Source organism: Somniosus microcephalus, chromosome 1 (assembly GCF_052327205.1).
Source record: "Somniosus microcephalus isolate GS21.2 chromosome 1, FLI_Smic_1.0, whole genome shotgun sequence".
Taxonomy (NCBI): domain Eukaryota; kingdom Metazoa; phylum Chordata; class Chondrichthyes; order Squaliformes; family Somniosidae; genus Somniosus; species Somniosus microcephalus.
In genome coordinates this window covers 18,767,838-18,792,359 of record NC_140987.1, presented here as the reverse complement: position 1 = coordinate 18,792,359, position 24,522 = coordinate 18,767,838, and the positions used below count along the sequence as shown (strand labels likewise).

General features: G+C 47.0%; 1 protein-coding gene across 1 annotated transcript in view; it reads left to right on the top strand.

The window, feature by feature from the left end:
* Positions 1–2,762: 2,762 nt before the first annotated feature.
* Positions 2,763–24,522, top strand: part of LOC147123965 (DNA polymerase nu-like) — a 176,709-nt gene continuing 154,949 nt past the window's right edge. The window contains exon 1 of the mRNA XM_085972254.1: positions 2,763–2,885. The gene's annotated coding sequence lies outside the window, so the exon portion shown is untranslated. The remainder of the gene's footprint in view (positions 2,886–24,522) is intronic.

Sequence of the window (24,522 nt, the reverse complement as noted above, 5' to 3'; positions counted from 1 at the left end):
TGAAAGGTGCTATGTAAATGCAAGTCTTTCTTTCCTGTATTGTGCTCTGAATTTTACCTTTGTTTATTCTTTATTTCAATATATAGTTGTACTTTGTGCAGGCAGCACCAGACGTGATGTCAAATCTGCTGCTCGAGCAGTTTCACAGCGTTTTACACAGTACTGCAGGGCGTTATAAGATGGTGGCAGACTGCCAGACTCACTGCTCTGACCCTCCTCACACACAGGTCCCTAATTGATGTGACCGAGACACCATTAATACTTGTGCATTTACACTGATATTTTTTTAATGCATTTTATCCTCTCAAACTACTTGGCAAAGATGATCACCAAGCAGTAGGTGGCAGCAGCACAGCGTAAAACTTGAGCAGAAATGTTTCTAAATGTTTGGCAGAGGCAAACGGGCTCGTAGACTGGTCATTGTTACCCGTGCTGCTATTTAATGCTCCCTTTAGTTTGCTTCTTGTTCTGTTCTGCCTTCCTGCACAAATCAAGTTTAAGAAGACTTTTGATAGAGTAAATTGGGAGAAACTGTTTCCACTGCCGGGAGGGTCGGTAACCAGAGGACACAGATTTAAGGTAATTGGCAAAAGAGCCAGAGGGAGAGATGAGAAGACATTTTATTTTTTACGCAGCGAGTTGTTGTGATCTGGAATGCGCTGCCTGAAAGGGTGGTGGAAGCAGATTCAATAGTAACTTTCAAAAGGGAATTGGACATTGAAAAGGAGAAATTTTCAGCACTATGGTGAAAAGAGCAGGGGGTAGAGAGACTAGTTGGATAGCTCTTTCAAAGAGCCGGCACAGGCACGATGGGCTGAATGGCCAGCTCTATGAGCCTCTGACCCGCGGTCAGCTGATGTCTCGCCACTATGGCGGTTCTTAAATGTGAGCCTAGACGCTGATGGTTGGCAGACTATTTAGCTGTGAGTGTCAATCACAGTCGAGCCCAACTGTCCTTATCTGATGATCATACACGCAGGTTCTCCACCGGCGGTTGCTGGTCAGCGATCGGGAGCAGGACCGTGGTCCGATTCCCCCTCCCTTAGCACTGAGGCCAGTTGTAGCTCCCCCTGCTGCCACCCTGGCCTCGGCTGAGATCAGTTCGCTCAGCACAGGCAGCAGTCGAACTTGGGGACTTTCCTGGTGCGTCTATCTCAGCCATCAACTGCCTACAACAACAAACAGGAGCGTTATCAAACAAAATATGACATAAGAAGATATTAGGACAGGTGACCAGAGGCTTGGTCAAAGCGGTAGATTTAAAGGAGCGTCTTTAAGGAGGACAAAGGCGGAGAGGTTTAGGGAGGGAACGTTTATAGCTAATTATCTTAAATCTGTGTTCTCTGGTTATCGACCCTCCTGCCATTGAAAACAAGTTCTTCTTATTTCCTACATTATAAATGACGACACTTCAAAAAGTACTTCATTGACTGTAAAGCGCTTTGGGATGTTCAGTGGTCGTGAAAGGCGCTATAGAAATGCAAGACCTTTCTTTTATTTATTCTATCAAAACCCCTTATAATTTTAAACACCTCTATCAAATCTCCCCTTAGCCTTCTCTGCTCTAAGGAGAGCAATCTCAGCTTCTCCAGTCTCTCCATATAACTGAAGTCCCTCATTCCTGGAATCATTCCAGTAAATCTCCTCTGCACCCTCTCCAAGGCCTTGACATCCTTCCTAAAGTGCGGTGCCCAGGATTGGCCGCAATACCCCAGCTGAGGCCTAACCCAGTGATTTATAAAGGTTTGGCACAATTCCCTTTGTGCTCTATGCCTCGTGGGACTTTGCACCTGTAAGGTGGTAAGTAATTGACTTCATGGGAAGGGGAGAGGCGAAGATTGGCAAGACGGGGAAAAAGAGGTTTGAATGAGCGAACTTTTAGTTTGGCAGCGAGTTCCGACTGGGGCAAAAAGTGAGGTTCAGAAAACAGGTGAGGCACAGTCAGGCTGCAAAACATACCAGACAAGTCACCCTGGGTTACCCTTACAACGCCCAGGTTGCTGGTTGCAGAGAGGGTGCGGCAGAGCCTGGGTAGCAAGTTCTTGCACAGCTGGATTACCTGACCATGGTAAAGGATAACAAACTGAGAAGAACCTTGACAAGGTACAGACTTAGCGAACATAGCCTAGCGATCGAAAAAGGCAGACACAGGCAGACCAGGCTGCCAAGAGAGGACAGGATATGCTCTCACTGCAGTCAGGGAGTGGTGGAGACAGAGATGCACTTCCTCACAGCTTGTGGAAAATATCAGGGCATCAGGGAGAATTTCTACCAAAAATTCTCACAAATATGCCCTGATTTCAGAAATCTGAATGACAACCAAAAACTCCCATTCCTACTGGGAGAGGAGAGAAGCTGTATAACACTGGCGGCACACTATGTTACAGCTTGCCATGAACAGAGGGACAACCAGTAAACTAAGAAAAGAATATATATAAACAATGCGAATGTATATTTATACACTCAGGGATATACCTGTTTATACACTGTATGAATAGAACTGCGTTTATGTGCTAAACCACAAATGTATTTTGATGCTTTGGCAACATAAGATGTAACTTATCATGCCAATAAAGCGATTTGAATTGTGAATTGTGAATTGTGAATTGGAGGGTAAAATATACCCCCCCCCTCCCCCCCCCAAATAATTTCTGATGAAGGGTCCCAGACCTGAAACGTTAACCCTGTTTCTCTCTCCACGGATGCTGCCTGGCCTGCTGAGTATTTCCAGCATTTTCTGTTGTTATTTCATTTTTATTTTTCATTTCAGATTTTTCCCACATTGAATTGCGAATCCTAGCGCACCTCACCTCAGACCCGGAACTCCTGAAGCTGTTCCAGGAACCGGAGCCGCCAGATGTTTTTTCCACCCTTGCTTGTCAGTGGTAAGTGTTGCGATCTCCAAATCCGAAAGTGTTTAAATTGGAACGGTTTACTAAAAGCCAGCTAGCTCTTTTCCCAGCAGGAGTGTGACCTACACTATTCACACAATCATCTCACTGCTTTCTGTGCAAAGCTTCCTGGAGAAGGTTAATTGGCACAAACAACACGGTGTCAGCTGTGGCTCAGTTGGTGAGGTCAGTGCTGCGCTGGAGTGTCGGCCTAGCCTTTTGTGCTCCAGTCTCCGGAGTGGGACTTCAACCCACGACCTCCTGACCCGGAGACCAGAGTGCTACCCACCGAGCCACGGCTAACGCTCGCTTTCCTGCACTAGCTTGTTTCACTTTACAGCAGCCGTAGTTAGCCACTGTGCAGCTGACGGCTGTGTCGCTCGGCAGGGTCCATACACGCCAGTGAGCACAAAGGCTGGTGCGCACGGGACAGGTGGAATTGTTTGACCAGCCAGCAGACAAAAAAAAAAGATGGTCACCACCTGCGCTTTCAACTGGCAATCCCGCGTTCTGGGTTATGGTGGCATTAAGTGATAGATGCACTTCTTAAGTGATAGATACCCTCAAAGACTCCTTGAAAAAGTACAACATCCCCACCGACACCTGGAAATCCCTGGCCCAAGACCGCACAAAGTGGAGGAGAAGCATCCGGGAAGGCGCCGAACACCTCGGGGTCGATTTTGTCGAACCTGTCGGGAAGGCGGCGGGACTTCCCTTTTCGGGTTTCTGACCTGCCTACTTCGACGTCTGGCCAATCTGCGCGATTTTCCCTTGATTGACCTTGTTGAGCCCGCCCAGCGGGCTCAGCAGGCCAATCAAGGGCCACCCGGCAACAGGTGACGTCACAGACTGAAATTTCATCTGTCAAGATTTCTGACAGATGAAATATCAGTGTTTTACAGCTGTTTGAAGCTGTCAAACACTGACAGTCTGATTTCTAAGATGAGTCCTTTTGCGCAGATTTATTTAGAAATCTCAGCAGCACTGAAAGCTAAAGGCTGTCACTTTTGACAGATCGCAGCCGTTCAGTTTTCAGTTCCGGCTGAGTGATGTGCTCCCGACGGCTACAGGAAGAAAGGCTGTTAAGGTAAGTAAAGGTAAGTAAAAGTTCTTTACACACTTTAGACACACCAAACACACTTGGCCTAGAAATTCAGTTGCGTTTGCGCCCAATTAGGGGCGAAAGAGTGGGTTGCGCCGGAAGTTGCGTCGCGCCCGATATTAGGTGGGCCCTAACATCTGCGTTAGCCAGTAGCGCTGCGCCGGCACCGATGACGTCATCGGTGTGCGCAGTGCCCCGGTACCGCCCGAAACCACGCCGATCCCCATCTTCAGTAGCGGCCGCCTCTTCCGTGGCGGGCGCTAACAACATCGGGAGACCGGGTCCTTACTGCAGCCTTAGCGGCGCAAGTTAAGGTGGAGGTGCGGGGCGGCCGCTTTTTCGGCGGCCGCCTGCCCGCACCTCCTTCCCCGGCCTCCTCCACCCCCCCCCCGCGGCATTGCCGGCTGGTTTCCGTGGAGCCCGGCACTTCTCCGTTGTGCCGGGCTCTTTTGCCGGCACTTGCAATCGGGGCTCCGGCCGTTGCAGGCACCTCCCCCTTAAGAGAAGGGGGAGGCCTGCAGTACAGCAGCCTGCCGCACCGCATCGGGTGGCGCAGCGGGACCGGGAGCGCTGAAATTCACTTTCAGCGCCCCAAGCGGGGCGGCCAAACCTTGGAACAGCGCCCGGTTCCGCTTTGGGGCGCTGAAAGTGAATATGGGGCGGGCACAACTGGCTCCGCGGCGGGCGCAAAATTTACGGCGCAAACGAGCTGGCGGGGCTATACCCAATTTCTAGGCCACTTACCTTTACACTCATGCACCCATCACTCACCTGAGCGCCGACATCGCGCGACCCCTTCAACTCATTCAACCCGACGGCCCGCCTGCTCTAACTTGGCGTGGTTTGGAGCCGTCGGGAAACCCACACGAAACCCCTCAAAATGGGGATTAGGCTAAAAACTGCCTGTTAACAGGCAGTTAATTGGCACTAATCCCTTCCCGCCTGGTTTCGGCGGGTCCCAGTGCGGGGTGGGTACCCGCCGCCCCTGAAACTTACGTGGGGTGGGGTTTTGGGCGGGATGGTGTCAGGACCCCCAAAGTCGGGATATTCCCCCCCCCACACGCCTGAAACCCCGCCTGACGGCTCCCCGAAAATCTAGCCCCTCGAGTCTCTTTGCCGGGAGCAAGCGGAAGCCAAGCGCAAACAGCGGAAGGAGCGCACGTCAACCCAAGCACCCCACCCACCCGCCCCTTCAACCACCGTCTGCCCCACCTGTGACAGAGACTGTAGCTCCCGCACTGGACTCATCAGTCACCTGAGAACTCATTTTTAGTGTGGAAGCAAGTCTTCCTCGGTTCCAAGGGACTGCCTAAATAGAAGTGATAGATGGTGCCTGTTTGAGTGACAGTCTCCCAGACCCCAGCAACAATGCAAAAGTGTCTGTAGCTTAACACTGTGAACACCATTGCTGGGAGTTTGATCACATGATGTTCTGACAACATGACATCTGACCGTGTGACCTCCGATCACGTAACCGCTGATCACGTGCCATCATGTGGACGCACTGAGGTGGGAAATTTAAATCGCTGCTCTCCCGGGCTGGAAGCAGCGCTCGGGATAGGGACACCCAATTCCGGAAGACTCCCCTTCATTCCGGGAGGGTTGGGAACTCTACATTATGCCTCCCCCGATTTAGTTGCCTGAGTAGGTATTGTGACTGTTAGGGTAGATCCTTTTCCCTTTGTCTCCCTTCAGTCCAATAGCTCACCTCGGCTTGGTTTAGCAGGTATGGAGCCAGCTATGATTGGCATCTTGCTGAATGAATTCTGGTGCAATTATTTTTTTTAAATTATTCATTCACAGGATGAGGGCGTCGCTGGCAAGGCCAGCATTTATTGCCCATCCCTAGTTGCCCTTGAGAAGGTGGTGGTGAGCCGCCTTCTTGAACCGCTGCAGTCTGTGTGCTGATGGTACTTCCACAGTGCTGTTAGGGAGGGAACGCCAGGAGTTTGACCCAGCGATGATGAAGGAATGCTATATATTTCCAAGTCTGGATAGTGTGTGACTTGGAGGGGAACTTGGAGGTGGTGGTGTTCCCATGCGCCTGCTGCCCTTGTCCTTCTAAGGTGGTAGAGGTTGCGGGTTTGGGAGGTGCTGCCGAAGAAGCCTTGGAGAGTTGCTGCAGTGCATCTTGTAGATGGTACACACTGCAGCCACGGTACGCCAGTGGTGGAGGGAGTGAATGTTTAAGGTGGTGGATGGGGTGCCAATCAAGCGGGCTGCTTTGTCCAATTACGCGCACAGGCTAGAGTTTCGATCCTTTCCAATCATTTGATCTCCAGCATCAGAGAACTGAGCTTTGAGAAGAGGCTGGAGAAACTTCAATCATGAAAGGAGGTGACTAAGAGCTGTGACCTTATAGACGTATACAGGATAGTAGACAGTATATCCATCTTGTGATCTGCCAAACTGACAGTTCAAACACTTGATCACCAATCTGCTGCTTTCTGTTGTGGACTCACTCTGAAAGAAGCCTGACTATAGCCTTTCCTGTGTGAAATCGGTCTGCTCTTATTGTCCAGTCTGAACACAATGCAAATTATATCTCTGCCTATTGAGGAGAAATCAGAGGCGCAATAAGGAAATGGTGTTAGGAAAATTGATGGGACTGAAGGCCGATAAATCCCCAGGGCCTGATAATCTACATCCCAGGGTACTTAAGGAAGTGGCCCTAGAAATAGTAGATGCATTGCTGGTCATCTTCCAGAACTCGATAGACTCTGGAACAGTACCCATGGATTGGAGGGTAGCTAATGTTACCACACTATTCAAAAATGGTGGTAGAGAAAAAGCGGGGAATTATAGACCGGTAAGCCTGACATCGGTAGTGGGGAAAATGCTAGAATCTATTATAAAAGATGTAATAGCAGAGCACTTGGTAAGCAGTGACAGGATCGGACAAAGTCAACATGGATTTACAAAAGGTAAATCATGCTTGACTAATCTACTGGAATTTTTTGAGGATGTAACTGGTAAAATAGATAAGGGAGAACCAGTGGATGTGGTGTATTTGGACTTTCAGAAGGCTTTCGATGAGGTCCCACATAAGAGATTAGCGCGCAAAATTAAGGCACATGGGATTGGGGGCAAGGTATTGACTTGGATAGAGAACTGGTTGGCGGACAGAAAGCAAAGAGTTGGAATAAACGGGTCGTTTTCCGAGTGGCAGGCAATGACTAGTGGGGTACCGCAAGGATCGGTCCTAGGACCCCAGCTGTTCACTATATATATTAATGATCTGGACGAGGGAATTGGATGTAATATCTCCAAATTTGCAGACGACACAAAGCTGGGTGGGAGGGTAAGCTGTGAGGAGGATGTCGTGAAACTCCAGTACGATTTGGACAGATTGGGTTATTGGGCCGAAACATGGCAAATGCACTATAATGTGGATAAATGTGAGGTTATCCACTTTGGTGGCAAAAACAGGAAGGCAGATTATTATTTGAATGGCAATAGATTGGGAGAAGGGGAAGTGCAAAGAGACCTGGGTGTTCTTGTGCACCAGTCGCTGAAGGTAAGCATGCAGGTGCAGCAGGCGGTTAAGAAGGCAAATGGTATGTTGGCCTTCGTAGCGAGAGGATTCGAGTACAGGAACAAGGATGTCTTGCGTGCAGTAGTCACCACATTACAGGAAAGATGTGATTGCGCTAGAGAGGGTACAGAGAAGATTTACAAGGATGTTGCTGGGAGTAGGGAATCTTAGCTATGAGGAAAGACTGGATAGGCTGGATCTGTTTTCCTTGATATAGAGGAGGCTGAGGGGAGACCTTATTGAGGTGTATAAAATTATGAGAGACATAGATAAAGTGGATAGAAAGGACCTATTTCCCTTAGCAAAGGGGTCAAAAACCAGGGGGCACAGATTTAAAGTAATTGGGGGAAGGTTTAGAGGGGATTTGTGGGGAAATTTCTTCACCCAGAGGGTTGTGGGGGTCTGGAACTCACTGCCTGAAAGGGTGGTAGAGGCAGGAACCCTAACCACATTTAAAAAGTACTTGGATGTGCACTTGGGATGCTCTAACCTGCAGGGAAGTGGGATTAGGCTGGATAGCTCTTTGTCGGCTGGTGCAGACACAATGGGCCGAAATGGCCTCCTTCCATGCTGTAACTTTCTATGATTCTATGATTCTATGATCCTTGATGCCACACTGGGTCAAATGCTGCCTTGATGTCAAGGGTAGTCACTCTCACCTCACCTCTGGAATCCAGCTCTTTTATCCATGTTTGGACCAAGGCTGTAATGAGGTCTGGAGCAGAGTGGTCTTGGTGGAATCCAAACTGGGCATCAGTGAGCAGGTTATTGGTGAGTAAGTGCTGCTTCATAGTACTGTCGACAACACCTTCCATCACTTTGCTGATGATTGAGAGTAGACTGATGGAGCAGTAATTGGCCGGATTTGATATGTCTTGCTTTTTGTGGACAGGACATACCTGGGCAGTTTTCCACATTGTCGGATAGATGCCAGTGTTGCAGCTGTACTGGAACAGCTTGGCTAGAGGCGCGGCTAGTTCTGGAGCACAAGTCTTCAGCACGACAGCCGGGATGTTGTCGGGACCCACAGCCTTTGCTGTATCCAGTGCGCTCAGCCGTTTCTTGATATCACATGGAGTGAATCGAATTGGCTGATGACTGGCTTCTGTGGTGGTGGGGACCTCAGGAGGAGGCCGAAATGGATCATCCACTCGCTGTTGTGGAATGTCACATCATATCACATCAAATCAATTGCATTAGTTACAATATTGGGTTTATTTTAGTCATGAAAAGCAATCTCTTTATTCTAAGGAACTGTTGTAAAGCATTTAACATACTATCCCATCCCTTAATCTAACTGTGACAGTCTATAACTAGATGGTAAAAATACTAATTTGATCTGAACTTTAAAGTGTGATTCTGCAATTCATTGATCTCTACTGAGGGAGTACTACGTTGTCAGAGGTGCTGTTTTTCAGATGAGAGGTTAAGCCAAGCCCCCGCCTGCCCTTTCAGTAGATGTAAAGGATGCCATAACACTATTTTTAAGAAGAGCAGGAGCGGTCTATCTGGTGTCCTGGGCCAATATTTGTCCCTCAACAAATATCACCAAAACAGATTATCTGGTCATTATTACATTGCTGTTTGTGGGATCTTGCTGTGCGCAAAGTGGCTGCCATGTTTCCCACGTTAAAAACAGTGACGACACCTCAAAAGTACTTCATTGGCTGTGAAGCACTTTGGGATGTCCTGAGGTTGTGAAAGGCGCTATAGAAATGCAAGTCGTTCTTTTTTATCCCTTTGGGCAAGAAACCTATCTAGAGACCTCACAGGCGCCAGGCCCATGGTTTAGCATCGATTAGTTTGAATCTCAGAGGCAGAGGTTGCCCAACCCCCTTTTCTACTTCTGGATATTCCAGCCCGGTGTTATGGGTGATTGAATCTCCTCTAACACAGCACCAATGGGAGGCCTTTAGATCAGGTGAATTGTCACAGCCATTCGCAAACGTCATCAGGCGTTTGTGGGAAAAATCACGCTGAGGACAGGTCCAGACATGGAGGATCATCGAGTCTACAGCACAGAAACAGGCCCAACTGGTCTATGCCGGCGTTCATGCCCCACACGAGCCTCCTCCCGCCCCGCTTCATCATCTCACCCTATCAGCATATCATAGAAACATAGAAACATAGAAGATAGGATCAGGAGTAGGCCATTCGGCCCCTCGAGCCTGCTCCGCCATTCAATGAGATCATGGCTGATCACCCAAATTCAGTACCCTGTCCCTGCTTTCTCCCCATATCCCTTGATCCCTTTAGCCTTAAGAAATATATCTAACTCCTTCTTGAATATATTTAATGAATTGGCCTCAACTGCCTTCTGTGGTAGAGAATTCCACAGGTTCACCACTCTCTGGGTGAAGAAATTCCTCCTCATCTCTGTCCTAAATGGCTTACCCCTTATCCTTAGACTGTGACCTCTGGTTCAGGACTCCCCCGCCATCGGGAACATCCTTCCTGCATCTAGTCTGTCTATTCCTGTTAGAATTTTATAAGTTTCAATGAGATCCCCTCTCATTCTTCTAAACTCCAGAGAGTATAAGCCCAATCGACCCAATCTCTCCTCATACGTCATTCCTGCCATCCCAGGTATCCTTCTATTCCTTTCTCCCTCATGTGTTTATCTATCTTCCCCTTTCTCCTAAATTCCTTATTGGATTTATTAGTGACTATCGTATATTTATGGCCCCTAGTTTTGGACTCCTCCACAAGTGGAAACATCTTCTCTACGTCTACCCTATCAAACCTTTTCAGAATTTTAAAGACCTCTATCAGGTCACCCCTTATCCTTTTCTTTTCTAGAGAACAGAGCCCCAGCCTGTTCAATCTTTCCTGATAAGTATATCCTCTCAGATCTGGTATCATCCTTGTGAACCTTTTTTACATCTTCTCCAGTGCCTCGATATCCTTTTTATAATATGGAGACCAGAACTGTGCACAGTACTCCAAGTGTGGTCTAGCCAATATTATATACAAGTTTAACTGTCATGAGCAAGAAGTTAGGAGCAGTTCCATTGCAGCATGAGATTCAGTTCAATCAAGAGCCATAAGTGATTGAATGGCACTAAAATTGTCAAAATTAATATCCTCACATGGTCACATGTAAGAGGAGATTCTGCAGGAGAAAATTGCAGACAAATGGAAAGAAGTCTAAAAGGCCCTCAAGAGTAATGATGCTATAGTAAATGGCACAATTACCTTGCATAACCAGCAGCTGATCATACGCACCCACCGTCTCTCCATCTCTGATGGGCATGTTGTGAAATTGCGTCGGCAGTTTCAGGTCAGAAGCCCTCAAGTTCCATACCAACAATTTCCTGGAGCGATATATAACCCTAAACACCTCAGTGGCTTTGGGAACAAGATACAGTGATCAGCAAGAGTAAATGAGGCACGCTTATTTTTCCATCAGGCCAGAACAGGTAGAAAACCAAAGGTGTTGACCATGAATGAGGTGATTTTAGAGTTGTGTTAACAAATGATAAAGGTTGATATTAACTAAACTAGACCTATATTCCCTAGAGTTTAGAAGAATGAGAGGTGATCTCATTGAAACGTATAAAGGGGCTTGACATGGTAGATGTAGGGAGGATGTTTCCCCTGGCTGGGAAGTCTAAAACTATGGGTCACAGTCTCAGAATAAAGGGTCGGCCATTTAGGACTGAGATGAGGAGAAATTTCTTCACTCAGAGGGTGGTGAATCTTTGGAATTCTCTACCCCAGAGGGCTGTGGATGCTCAGTCGTTGAGTATATTCAAGACAGAGAGCGATAGATTTTTGGATATGGGGATAGGGTGGGAAAGTGTTGCGTTCAGCCATAATCTTACTAAATGGCGGAGTAGGCTCGAAGGGCCGAGTGGCCTATTCCTGCTCCTATTTCTTACGTTCTTATTAGAGAAAACTCCCCCACCTATCCAAAGACCAAATCAGCAAGAAAAGATTCAGGAAAGTGGGCACAGACAAGGAGGTTACAGCAGGTTGTTAAAATCATTGGATTTGTGGAATATTGTGCCTTGACAAATCATTAACCATAGTGATGATTGAAGAGAGATCCTAAGATTGTCTAGCCAAGGTTCATTGCAGTTTCACTCATTGGCCTGGATGCTTTCCAGCCATCTAACTATGTACCATCACATTATGACAGATTTTCTGTCACCCACTTAAAGTGGGTGCAGATGTTATGGACGTTATTATAAAATGAAGTAAACTCGTGTAGTTGTTGTATCTCAATCAATCAGAAGTTCCTTCAGATGCACTCCCTTTGAATACCATAAGTGCATCCTATCTCTGTGTCAACTGAGGCTCAGTTGGTAGCACTCTCGTCTCTGAGTTAGAAGGTTGTGGGTTCCACTCCAGAGACTTGAGCAGAAAAAAATCTAGGCTGACACTCCAGTGCAATACTGAGGGAGTGCTGCACTGTCGGAAGTGCCGTCCTTTGGATGAAATGTTAAACCCTGCTCTCTCAGGTGGACGTAAAAGATCCCATGGCATTATTTCAAAGAAGAGCAGAGGAGTTCTCCTGGGTGTCCTGTCCAATATTTATCCCTCAATCAACATGACTAAAAAAAAACTGTTTATTTGGTCATGATCACTTTTGCTGTTTGTGGGAGCTTGCTGTGTGCAATTTGGCTGCCGCATTTCCTACATTACAACAGTGACTACACTTCAAAAAGTACTTCATTGGCTGTAAAGGGCTTTGGGAAGTCCTGAGGTTGTGAAAGGCGCTATAGAAATGCAAACCTTTCTTTCTTTGTTTCATTCTTTAAACTTTCTTGAGCATGAACACCCTGAAGATGCTCTTCTCTCACACTCCTATCTTTCTACTCTTCTCCATTTATTTTATTTTATCCACATCTCTGCCACATGGAACTTTCAGCTGTCCATGTTGCTGGATTCCTTGCTCCTTGTCCTTATAATGGCCTGTTAGTAGTTGCTATGCTGGATTGCTCTGCTTGAGTGAGTTAGCCTTGCATCATACAAGTGCTTGAACCCATTCAGGGATTTACAGTGGAAAGGTTTGCTCTGCATATTTTGTAAAGCTGCTGGTTGAAGACCAAAAGGAAACCTTCCCTGGGTGTCAGTTTTATAGGACCGCAGCTGCAACTAAAAGATGGCTGCAATCTCTAGCACTTTAAAAACAAAACAATGAGGTTTTGTACAGTGGGACACTCTTTATTGGAACAATAGTTCGTGCTTATATAGCACCCTTGGCATAGAAAAATGTCCCACAGCACTTCACAGAACCGTAAGGGAAAAATTAACACAGTTTGGCAAACACACCCCTGTTTGGATAAATGAGTAATTTGGATAACTGATCGCATTTTGATCCCGATGTTAAACTGTACTGGGAGATATTCATTGAGCAACTGCACTGATACACTATCTGACAATATAATTATACCTACAGGTCAAGCATAATGAAGGAACGACGATATATTTCCAAGTCAGGATGGTGTGTGACTTGGAGTTCTCCTCCAAGTCACACACCATCCTGACTTGGAAGTATATCGCCGTTCCTTCATCGTCGCTGGGTCAAAATCCTGGAACTTCCTACCTAACAGCACTGTGGGAGTATCTTCACCACACGGACTTCAGCGGGTCAAGAAGGCGGCTCACCACCACCTTCTCAAGGGCAATTAGGGATGGGCAATAAATGCTGGCCTTGCCAGTGATGCCCACATCCTAAGAATGAATTCAAAAATGCTGTGAGCTCTAGCCAGTCACATTATGTCACATTGTAAAAGAAAATATATAATATATATACATCGTAATGCACATCACAATACTCTGTTGGACTGAAACATTTAATATTCAAATAGGACATCACTCCAAATCAGAGATTGGCTTGGGTTCAAAAACACAAAAAGTAGTAACCAAATAAATGTTGACAACTGCCACTCCTGGTATACACAAATCAGTAACTTGGACTAATTGAGTGTTACATTAAGGGTTCTCAGGGTAAAAGAACATATAGAGTCATAGAGTCATAGAGTTTTACAGCACAGAAAGAGGCCCTTCGGCCCATCGTGTCTGCGCCGCCCATCCATCCCTGTCCAGTCTAATCCCATTTTCCAGCATTTGGTCCATAGCCTTGTATGCAATGGCATTTCAAGTGCTCATCCAAATGCTTCTTGAATGTTGTGAGGGTTCCTGCCTCCACCACCCTTTCAGGCATTGAGTTCCACATTCCAACCACCCTCTGGGTGAAAAAGTTTCTCCTCAAATCCCCTCTAAATCTCCTGCCCCTTACCCTGAATCTATGCCCCCTTGTTATTGACCCCCCCACTAAGGGGAAAAGTTCCTCTTTATCTACCCTATCTATGCCCCTCATTATTTTGTACACCTCAATCAGGTCCCCCCTCAGCCTTCTCTGCTCCAAGGAAAACAACTCCAGCCTGTCCAGCCTCTCTTCATAGCTGAGGCGCTCCATCCCAGGTAACATCCTGGTGAATCTTCTCTGCACCCTCTCCAAAGCAATCACATCCTTCCTATAGTGAGGCGACCAGAACTGCACACAGTACTCCAGCTGTGGCCTCACCAGCGTTTTGTACAGCTCCATCATAACCTCCCTGCTCTTATATTCTATGCCTCGGCTAATGAAGGCAAGTATCCCATATGCCTTTTTAACCACCTTATCTACCTGCTCCGCTGCCTTCAGGGATCTATGTACATGTACACCAAGGTCCCTCTGACCCTCTGTACTTCCTAGGGTCCTACCACTCATTGTGTATTCCCTTGCCTTATTTGTCCGTCCAAAATGCATCACCTCGCACTTTTCAGGGTTAAATTCCATTTGCCACTTTTCCGCCCATCTGACCGACCCGTTTATATCGTCCTGTAGCCGGAGGCTTTCCTCCTCGCAATTTACCACCCCACCAATTTTCGTGTCATCTGCGAACTTACTGATCATACCTTTTACATTTTCATCCAAATCATTTATGTAGATCACAAACAATAAGGGACCCAGCACCGATCCCTGAGGTACCCCACTGGACACAGGCTTCCAGTCACAAAAGCAACCTTCGACCATCACCCTCTGCCTCCTGCCACTCAGCCAGTTTAGGATCCAACGCGCCAAGGCACCCTGGATCCCATGGGCTCTTACCTTTTTGACCAGTCTCCTATGCGGGACTTTGTCAAAAGCTTTACTGAAGTCCATGTACACCACATCCACAGCATTTCCCTCATCCACCCCACTAGTCACCCCCTCGAAAAATTCGATCAGATTTGTTAGACATGATTTACCCTTGACAAAGCCATGCTGACTATCCCCGATTAATCCTTGCCTCTCCAAGTGGAGATTAATTTTGTCCCTCAGAATTTTTACCAATAATTTCCCCACCACAGATGTTAGACTCACTGGCCTGTAATTCCCTGGTTTATCCCTGCTACCCTTCTTGAATAATGGTACTACGTTAGCTGTTCTCCAGTCCTCTGGTACATCCCCTGTGGCCAGAGAGGTTCTGAAAATTAGTGTCAGAGCCCCTGCAATCTCCTCCCTTGCCTCCCACAGCAGCCTGGGATACATCTCGTCCGGGCCTGGGGATTTATCCACTTTTTGGCCCGCTAAAACCGCTAGCACCTCCTCCCTCTCGATGCTAATATGTTCAAGTATGTCACAGTCCCCTTGCCCGATTTCTATGTCTGCATCGTCTTTCTCCATAGTGAACACAGATGCAAAAAATTCATTTAAAACCCCGCCTACATCCTCTGGCTCTACACACAGATTGCCACTTTGGTCCCTAATGGGCCCTACCCTTTCCCTGGTTATCCTCTTGCCCTTAATATACTTATACTTATAAAACATCTTAATATACTTATAAAACATCTTAGGATTTTCCTTTACTTTGCTCGCCAGTGTTATTTCATGGCCCCTCCTCGCCCTCCTAATTTCTTTTTTAAGTATATCATGTGGTTGTCTACGTAACTAGATCATTAGTGAATGTGACAGGATGATGATTACAGCCTCTTCAGTGCAGCGCTGAGAGAGAGCTGCGTCGTTCAGATGAGAACTTCAATCGGAATCCTTGACTTAAGTTTGCGATGTGGCTGTAAAAGATCCCACGGCATTGTTCTAAGATAAGCAAGGAGTTCTCCTACTGCTCAGGCCAACTTTCCTCCCTCAACCATGAACAGATTACATCAAATGTAAGAAGTCACACAACACCAGGCTATAGTCCAACAGTTTTATTTGAAATCACAAGCTTTTGGAGCGCTGCTTGTGATTTCAAATAAAACTGTTGGACTATAACTTCAATCGGAATCCTTGACTTAAGTTTGCGATGTGGCTGTAAAAGATTTCGGAGCGCTGCTTGTGATTTCAAATAAAACTGTTGGACTAGAACTTCAATCGGAATCCTTGACTTAAGTTTGCGATGTGGCTGTAAAAGATCCCACGGCATTGTTCTAAGATAAGCAAGGAGTTCTCCGAGTGCTCAGGCCAACTTTCCTCCCTCAAAGGACCTCAAAGGTTGTAATCTCTGGATTACTCCCAGTGCCACGTGCTAGTGAGTATAGGAATAGGAGGATAGAGCAGATGAATGCGTGGCTAAAGAGTTGGTGTAGGGGGGAGGGTTTTACTTTCCTGGATCACTGGGCCTGCTTCTGGGAAAGGTGGGACTTGTACAAGTCGGACGGGTTGCACCTGAACCAGAGCGGGACAAATATCCTTGCGGGGAGGTTTGCTAGCACTGTTGGGGGGGGTTTAAACTAACTTGGCAGGGGGATGGGATACAGAGGGGAGCTGAAATAGGGGGTGATGTGCTGCCAATTATAGGGAAAAAAACAAGTCAGCTTGGTAGACAGGGCAAATATATAAGGGCAAGGCTGGATGGCATCTATTTTAATGCAAGGAGTCTTGCAAATAAGGTGGATGAACTGAAGGTGTTGATAAACACATGGGAGTATGATATTGTTGCTATCACGGAGACATGGTTGAGGGAGGGGCAAGACTGGCAGCTCAATATTCCGGGGTACAGAATCTTCAGGCGAGACAGAGGGGGAGCTATAAGAGGAGGGGGTGTCGCAATATTAATTAAGGAGTCAATTACTGCAGTAAAGAGGGATGATATATTAGCAGGTTCCTCTAATGAGGCCATATGGGTGGAGCTTAAAAACAAAAAGGGGGCAAGCACTTTGCTGGGAGTGTACTATAGGCCTCCAAACAGTCAGGGGGAGATAGAGGAACAGATATGTAGGCAAATCTCAGAGAAATGTGCAAATAATAGGGTAATAATAATGGGGGATTTCAACTTCCCCAATATTAACTGGGATAGTCAGAGTGTGAAAGGCTCAGAGGGTGTAGAATTCTTAAAGTGCATCCAGGAGAGCTTTTTGAGCCAGCATGTAGAAAGTCCTACAAGAGAGGGGGCGGTACTGGACCTAATTCTAGGGAATGTGGCCGGCCAAGTGGAAAAAGTGCTAGTAGGTGAGCACTTTGGTGACAGTGACCATAATATGGTGAGATTTAAGGTGGTCATGGAAAAGGACAGGGATGGGCCGGAAATAAAGGTTCTAAATTGGGGGAAGGCCGATTTTAATAGGATAAGGCAGGATCTGGCCAAAATGGACTGGGATCAGCTACTTGTAGGAAAATCCGCATCGGAGCAATGGGAGGCTTTCAGAAGGGAGATTGAGATCATACAATGGCAACATGTTCCCGTAAAGGTCAAGGGTGGTTCCAAAAACCACAGGGAACCTTGGATGTCAGGGGATATACGAGAATGGATTAGAAAAAAAAGGAGGGCTTTTGGCAGATACAAAAGGCTAAAGACGGAGGAAGCCCTAGAGGAGTACAAAAAGTGCAGGGGGATACTTAAAAAAGAAATTAGGAGATCAAGGAGGGGCCATGAAATAACACTGGCGAGCAAAATAAAGGAAAATCCTAAGATGTTTTATAAGTATATTAAGGGTAAGAGGATAACTAGGGAAAAAATAGGGCCCATTAGGGACAAAAGTGGCAATCTGTGTGTGGAGCCGGAAGATGTAGGAAGGGTTCTAAATGAATTTTTTGCATCTGTTTTCACTATGGAGAAGGACGATGTAGACATAGAAATAGGGCGGGGGGACTGTGATATGCTCGAACATATTAACATCGAGAGGGAGGAGGTATTGGCGGTTTTAGCAGGCCTGAAAATGGATAAATCCCCAGGCCCGGACGAAATGTATCCCAGGCTGCTGTGTGAGGCAAAGGAAGAGATTGCGGGGGCTCTAACACATATATTCAGGACCTCTCTGGCCACAGGGGATGTGCCAGAGGACTGGAGAACCGCTAATGTAGTACCATTATTCAAGAAGGGAAGTAGGGAAAAACCGGGGAACTACAGGCCAGTGAGCCTAACATCAGTGGTAGGAAAATTATTGGAAAAAATTCTGAGGGACAAAATTTGTCTCCACTTGGAAAGGCAAGGGTTAATCAGGGATAGTCAACATGGCTTTGTCAAGGGAAGATCATGTCTGACTAATTTGATTGAATTTTTTGAGGGGGTGACTAGGTGTGTGGATGAGGGTAACGCAGTGGATGTGGTATACATGGATTTCAGTAAGGCCTTCCATAAAGTCCCACACAGGAGACGGGTCAAGAAGGTAAGTGCCCATGGAATCCAGGGTGCCTTGGCACATTGGATACAAAACTGGCTTAGTGGCAGAAGGCAGAGGGTGATGGTCGAAGGTTGTTTTTGTGACTGGAAGCCTGTGGCCAGTGGGGTACCACAGGGATCGGTGCTGGGTCCCTTGCTGTTTGTGGTCTACATTAATGACTTGGATATGAATGTAAAAGGTATGATCAGTAAGTTCGCGGATGATACAAAAATTGGTAGGGTGGTAAATAGCGAGGAGGGTAGCCTCAGTCTGCAGGACGATATAGATGGGTTGGTCAGATGGGCGGAACAGTGGCAAATGGAATTTAACCCGGAAAAGTGCGAGGTGATGCACTTTGGGGGGACTAACAAGGCAAGGGAATACACAATGAATGGTAAGACCCTAGGCAAGACGGAGGGTCAGAGGGATCTGGGTGTGCAAGTACACAGATCCCTGAAGGCGGCGGAACAGGTGGATAAGGTGGTAAAAAAGGCATATGGGATACTTGCCTTCATTAGCCGAGGCATAGAATATAAGAGCAAGGAGGTTATGATGGAGCTGTATAAAACACTGGTTAGGCCACAGCTGGAATACTGTGTGCAGTTCTGGCCGCCACACTACAGGAAGGATGTGAACACTTTGGAGAGGGTGCAGAGGAGTTTCACCAGGATGTTACCAGGGCTGGAGCGCTTCAGCTATGAAGAGAGACTGGGCAGATTGGGTTTGTTTTCCTTGGAGCAGAGGAGGCTGAGGTGGGACATGATTGAGGTGTACAAAATTATGAGGGGCATAGATAGGATGGATACTGAGGAGCTTTTTCCCTTAGTAGAAGGGTCAATAACTAGGGGGCATAGATTCAATGTAAAGGGCGGGAGGTTTAGAGGGGATTTGAGAAAGAACTTTTTCACCCAGAGGGTGGTTGGAGTCTGGAACTCACTGCCTGAAAGGGTTGTGGAGGCAGAAACCCTCACAACATTTAAGAAGCATTTGGATGAGCACTTGAAATGCCATAGCATACAAGGCTACGGACCAAATGCTGGAATATGGGATTAGATTAGACAGGGCTTGATGGCCGGCGCGGACACGATGGGCCGAAGGGCCTCTATCCGTGCTGTATAACTCTATGACTCTATAACCTGGTGTTGTGTGACTTCTTACATTTGTCCACCCCAGTCCAACACCGGCATCTCCACACCAAGATTACATCAACAACAACTTGCATTTATATAGCACCTTTAACGTAGTAAAACATCCCAAGGTACTTCACAAGAGGGTCAAACTAAATTTGACACTGAGCCACATAAGGAGATATTAGGACAGATGGCCAAAAGCTTGGTCAAAGAGGTAGGCTTTAAAGAGCGTTTTAAAGGAGGAGAGAGATATAGAGAGGTGGAGAGGTTTAGGGAGGGAATTCCAGAGCTTGGGGCCCAGGCAGCTGAAGGCACGGCCGCCAATGGTGGAGCGATTAAAATAGGCGATGCGCAAGAGACCAGGATTGGAGGAGTGTGGAGATCTTGGAGGATTGCAGGGCTGGAGGAGGTTACAGAGATAGGGAGAGGCGAGGCCATGGAGGGAGTTGAAAAGAAAGATGAGAACTTTAAAATTGAGGCATTGCCAGACCGGGAGCCAATGTAGGGGTGATGGGTGAACCGGACTTGGTGCGAGTTAGGACACGGGCAGTAGAGTTTTGGATGAGCTCAAGTTTACAGAGGTTGGAAGATGGCAGGTGACTAGGTGAGTGTTGGAATAGTCAAGTCTAGAGGCAACAAAGGCATGGATGACTTAAAAATCAGGAGAGATGTAAAACAAGCTGCTAATTCGCTGTCGCCCATTTCACACTATCGCACGAAGTCAAGATCTACCCCATTGCCTGGTAAAGTATTGAGCCATGCGAGTCCGCAGAGGTCCCAGGGTCAATCCCCGCTCTGTGCTGAGTGAGCTGATTTCCACTGAAGCAACGGTTAGTCTACTACAATGGCTGTCAGTGGCCTGAGCTAGGGAGGAGGGAAATAATTAGCCCCTCCTGATCACTTTCCAGGGCCCCCTGCTGGCTGCATGCGGACATCAAGGGCTAGATTTTCATTGAGGCGGGTAGGAGGCGGGACTACAGCTTTCGGGGTTGTAGTCCCGCCTCCATCAAGATATAGCCAACCCACACAATTTTGACTTGATTGAGCTTGTTGAGCCCGCCCAGCAGGCTCAGCAGGCCAATTACGGGCCACCCGGCAACAGGTGACGTTACATATTGAAGCCGTCAAACACTGACAATCTGCACTCTAAGTTAATTCCTTCCTCTCAGGATGATTTAGAGATCTCCCCGGAACAGAAAGCTGAATGCTGCAATTTTTGACAGATCACGGCCATTCTGCTTTCTGTGCCGGTGAGATGAGGGACTCCCGAGACCTGAAGAAAGGCTGTAAAGGTAAGTAAAACTTCTTTAAACACTTTAAACACACCGAGCACACTTACCTCTGCACTCATGCACCCATCACTCACCTGAACACCAGACATCTCGACCCCTCCAAGCCCTTCATCCCGACGGCCCGCCTCGCTAACTTGGCGTGGTTTGGAGCCATCGGGAATCCCGCATTTCACCAATGAAAATAGGGATTAGGCTAAAAACTGCCTGTTAACTACCTGTTAACAGGCAGTTAATTGGCACTAATCCCCTTCCCGCCTCGGGGAGGTGGGTCCCAGCACAGGTCAGGTATCCACCTCCTTTGAAACTGGCATGGAGGCGGGTTGGGGGCGGGATGGGTTCGTGGGATTTTAACCCCCCACGCGCCTCCAATCCCACCTCCACGGCCCAATGAAAATCCTGCCCCAAGTGAGGGCAAGATCTTGCTAAGCTGTGATGCTTGCTAGAGCTGAATTGCCTGCCAAGACTCACAGCTATCTAGGCTCACACTTGAAGAGATGCTTCTTGAGCCGGGTATGGAAGGGTGAGTGCCGTGGAAGCTGCAGTTTGCACCTTCAGGAGAGGTGAGAAAATTGGATGGGTGACCTCAAAGTGTTTTACTGCCAATGACGTACCTTTTGAAGTTGTAATGTTGTAATGTCGGAAACGCAGCAGCCAGTTTGCGCACAGCAAGCTCCCACAAACAGCAATGTTGGGAGGAGAAAGACTTTTAAAAAACAGGGTCTGAATGAGATTTAAGGGCAATTTTTACAAATCCATTCTCCCAGCACAGACCGTCACCTTGCTGAGAGTGCATCATTTCAATTTTTTACATAGGATTCCATAGGATACACATGACAGAAACAGGCCATTCGGCCCAACCAGTCCATGCCGGCGTTTATACTCCACTCGAGCCTCCTCCCATCTTTCCTCATCTAAATCTATCAGCATAACCCTCTATTCCCTTTTCTCTCCTATGCTTGTCTAGCCTCCCCTTAAATGCATCTATACTATTCGCTTCATCCACTCCCTGTGGTAGCGAGTTCCACATTCTCACCACTCTCTGGGTAAAGAGGTTTTTTCTGAATTTACCCTTTACTGTTCTAGATCAAATACTGTATGCTACTCTATGGCTCGTAGAGCCATGGGACTGTCCTCAGGGAATTTCAGGTCTGATTGATGTCGATTGTAATGCGTCAGGTTGATATCCTGCAGTTTCTATCTAATTGCCTTTGGGAGTTGGGAAGAAATCTCAGATCTGTCTCTGTAGACATTTTCTGTTCGGTTGGTCCTTTCCCTTGGGCTACGATACAAGTTTGCGGGAAGTTTGCACGTGTACAAATTGTCCCGTGCCTGCTGGAAGGAAGTGACCACTCCTTTCTCATTGCACATCACTTATGTAATTGATCAGAATCAGGTAGAAAGCACTGCAAAGCTCTTTTAGATTTTATCTTGTGTCAGCCGTGGCTCAGTGGGCAGCAGTCTCGACTCTGAGCTAGGAGGTTGTGTGTTCAGAGTCCCACTCCAGAGGCTTGAGCGCAAAAATCTAGGCTGATACTGCATCTGCCCAATCACCCAACCTGTCCAAATCATACTGGAGTTTCTCGGCATCCTCCTCACAGCACACACGCCCACCCAGCTTTGTGTCATCAGCAAACTTGGAGATATTACATCTAGTTCCCTCGTCTAGATCATTAATATATATTGTGAATAGCTGGCGTCCAAGGACCGATCCCTGCGGTACCTCACTAGTCACTGCCTGCCACTTGGAAAAAGACACGTTTATTCCTACGCTTTCCCATCGCATATTCCAAATTGTCCAATTCTGTCGCTCACATTCTATCCACTAAGTCCTGCTCATCAATCATCACCCCTGGCCTTGTCGTCCTCCACTGACTTGCCATCCCCCAACACATCTGTTTCAAAATCTTTTTTGTTGTGTACAGATCCCTCCTTGGCTTTGTGCACTCTACTGTGCAACTTTCTTCAGCCCCACACCTCCGTTTGCAGCCTTCACTATTCCTACCCTGGTTCACTTTGTTCCTAAATAGTGACTAAAAGTCGACAAATCCCAAGGACCGGATGACCTACATCCTAGGGTTTTGAAAGAGGTGGCCGTTGGAATAGTGGGCGCATTGGTTGACATCTTCCAAAATTCTATAGATTTTGGAACGGTTCCTGCAGATTGGAGGAGAGCAAATGTAACCCCACTATTTAAGAAAGGAGGGAGTCAGAAAACGGGGAACTGCAGACCTGTTAGCCTCACATCAGTAGTTGGGAAAATGCTGGAATCTATTATAAAGGATGCAATAACTGGGCACTTAGAAACTAATAGTAAGATTGGGCAGAGTCAACATGGATTTATGAAAGGGAAATCCTGTTTGACAAACCTATTGGAGTTCTTTGAGGATGTAACTAGTGGAGTAGACAAAGGGGAACCGGTAGATGTGGTGTATCTGGATTTTCAGAAGGCCTTTGATAAGGTCCCACACAAGAGGTTGGTGAACAAAATTAGGGCACATGGAATTGGGTGTAATATACTAACTTGGATTGAGAATTGGTTAACAGACAGAAAACAAAGAGTAGGGATAAACGGGTCTTTTTCGGGATGGCAGGCTGTGACTAGTGGGGTACCGCAAGGATCGGTGCTTGGGCCCCAGCTATTCACAATCTATATCAATGATTTGGATGAGGGGACTAAATGTAATATTTCCAAATTTGCTGATGATACAAAGCTAGGTGGCAGTGTCAGTTGCGAAGAGGATGTGAAGAGGCTTCAGGGGGATCTCGACAGGCTCAATGAGTGGGCGAGAACATTGCAGATGGAATATAATGTGGATAAATGTGAAGTTATCCACTTTGGTAGAAAAAACAGAAAGGCAGAGTATTTCCTAAATGGTGAAAGATTGGGGAATGCAGATGCTCAAAGGGACCTGGGTGTCCTTGTATATGAGTCACTGAAAGTGAATGTGCAGGTATAGCAAGCCATTAGGAAGGCAAATGGTATGCTGGCCTTCATTACAAGAGGATTTGAGTACAGTAGTAAAGAAGTCTTACTCCAATTATATAGGGCCTTGGTGAGACCACACCTGGAGTACTGTGTGCAATTTTGGTCCCCTTACCTAAGGAAGGATATACTTGCCATAGAGGGAGTGCAACGAAGGTTCACGAGATTGATTCCTGGGATGGCGGGACTGTTGTATGAGAAGAGATTGAGTAAACTAGGCCTGTATTCTCTTGAATTCAGAAGAATGAGAGGGGATCTCATTGAAGCATACAAAATTATTACAGGGCTTGATAGGGTGGATGCTGGGAGAATGTTTCCCTTGGCTGGGGAGTCTAGAACCAGGGGCCACAGCCTCAGGATAAAGGGTAGGCCATTCAGGACTGAGATGAGAAGAAATTTCTTCACACAGAGGGTGGTGAATCTCTGGAATTCTCTACCCCAGAGGGCTGTGGCGGCTCAGTCATTGGGTATATTCAAAACAGAAGTCGATAGATTTCTGACTAGTAAGGGCATCAAGGGATATGGCGATAGGGCCGGTGAATGGAGTTGAGGCAGAAGATCAGCCATGATCTCATTGAATGGTGGAGCAGGCTCGAAGGGCCGAATGGCCTACTCCTGCTCCTATTTCTTATGTTCTTATGATCTTATCCTGCTTAAATAGAAGGGAGACTGTAATTCCCAATGTTCATCTAAAAATATTACTGCTGTTGGCTGGAGCAGTTTCTCCAATGCCTGACTGAACATCGCAGAGTGCTACAGACAGTTCATAGCTCTGTCTTTGGTTCACTGTGCGCAATAAAGAATTGATGAAGATTCGGTTTAGCAGCTACTTCGCAATAGTCGGGACAAGCAAGGCAGCGGCAAGATAAAAAAAAAGGTGTCTGCGGCCATCCATTATGTGACAGGTATTCGCCTGTCACTGGCAACCTCGCCAAACCCAAATCAAAATGAATTAGGAGAGTACGTTTCAAGCAATCCCGCAGAAGAGCACTTGTGGTGCGATTTGAGGCAGCC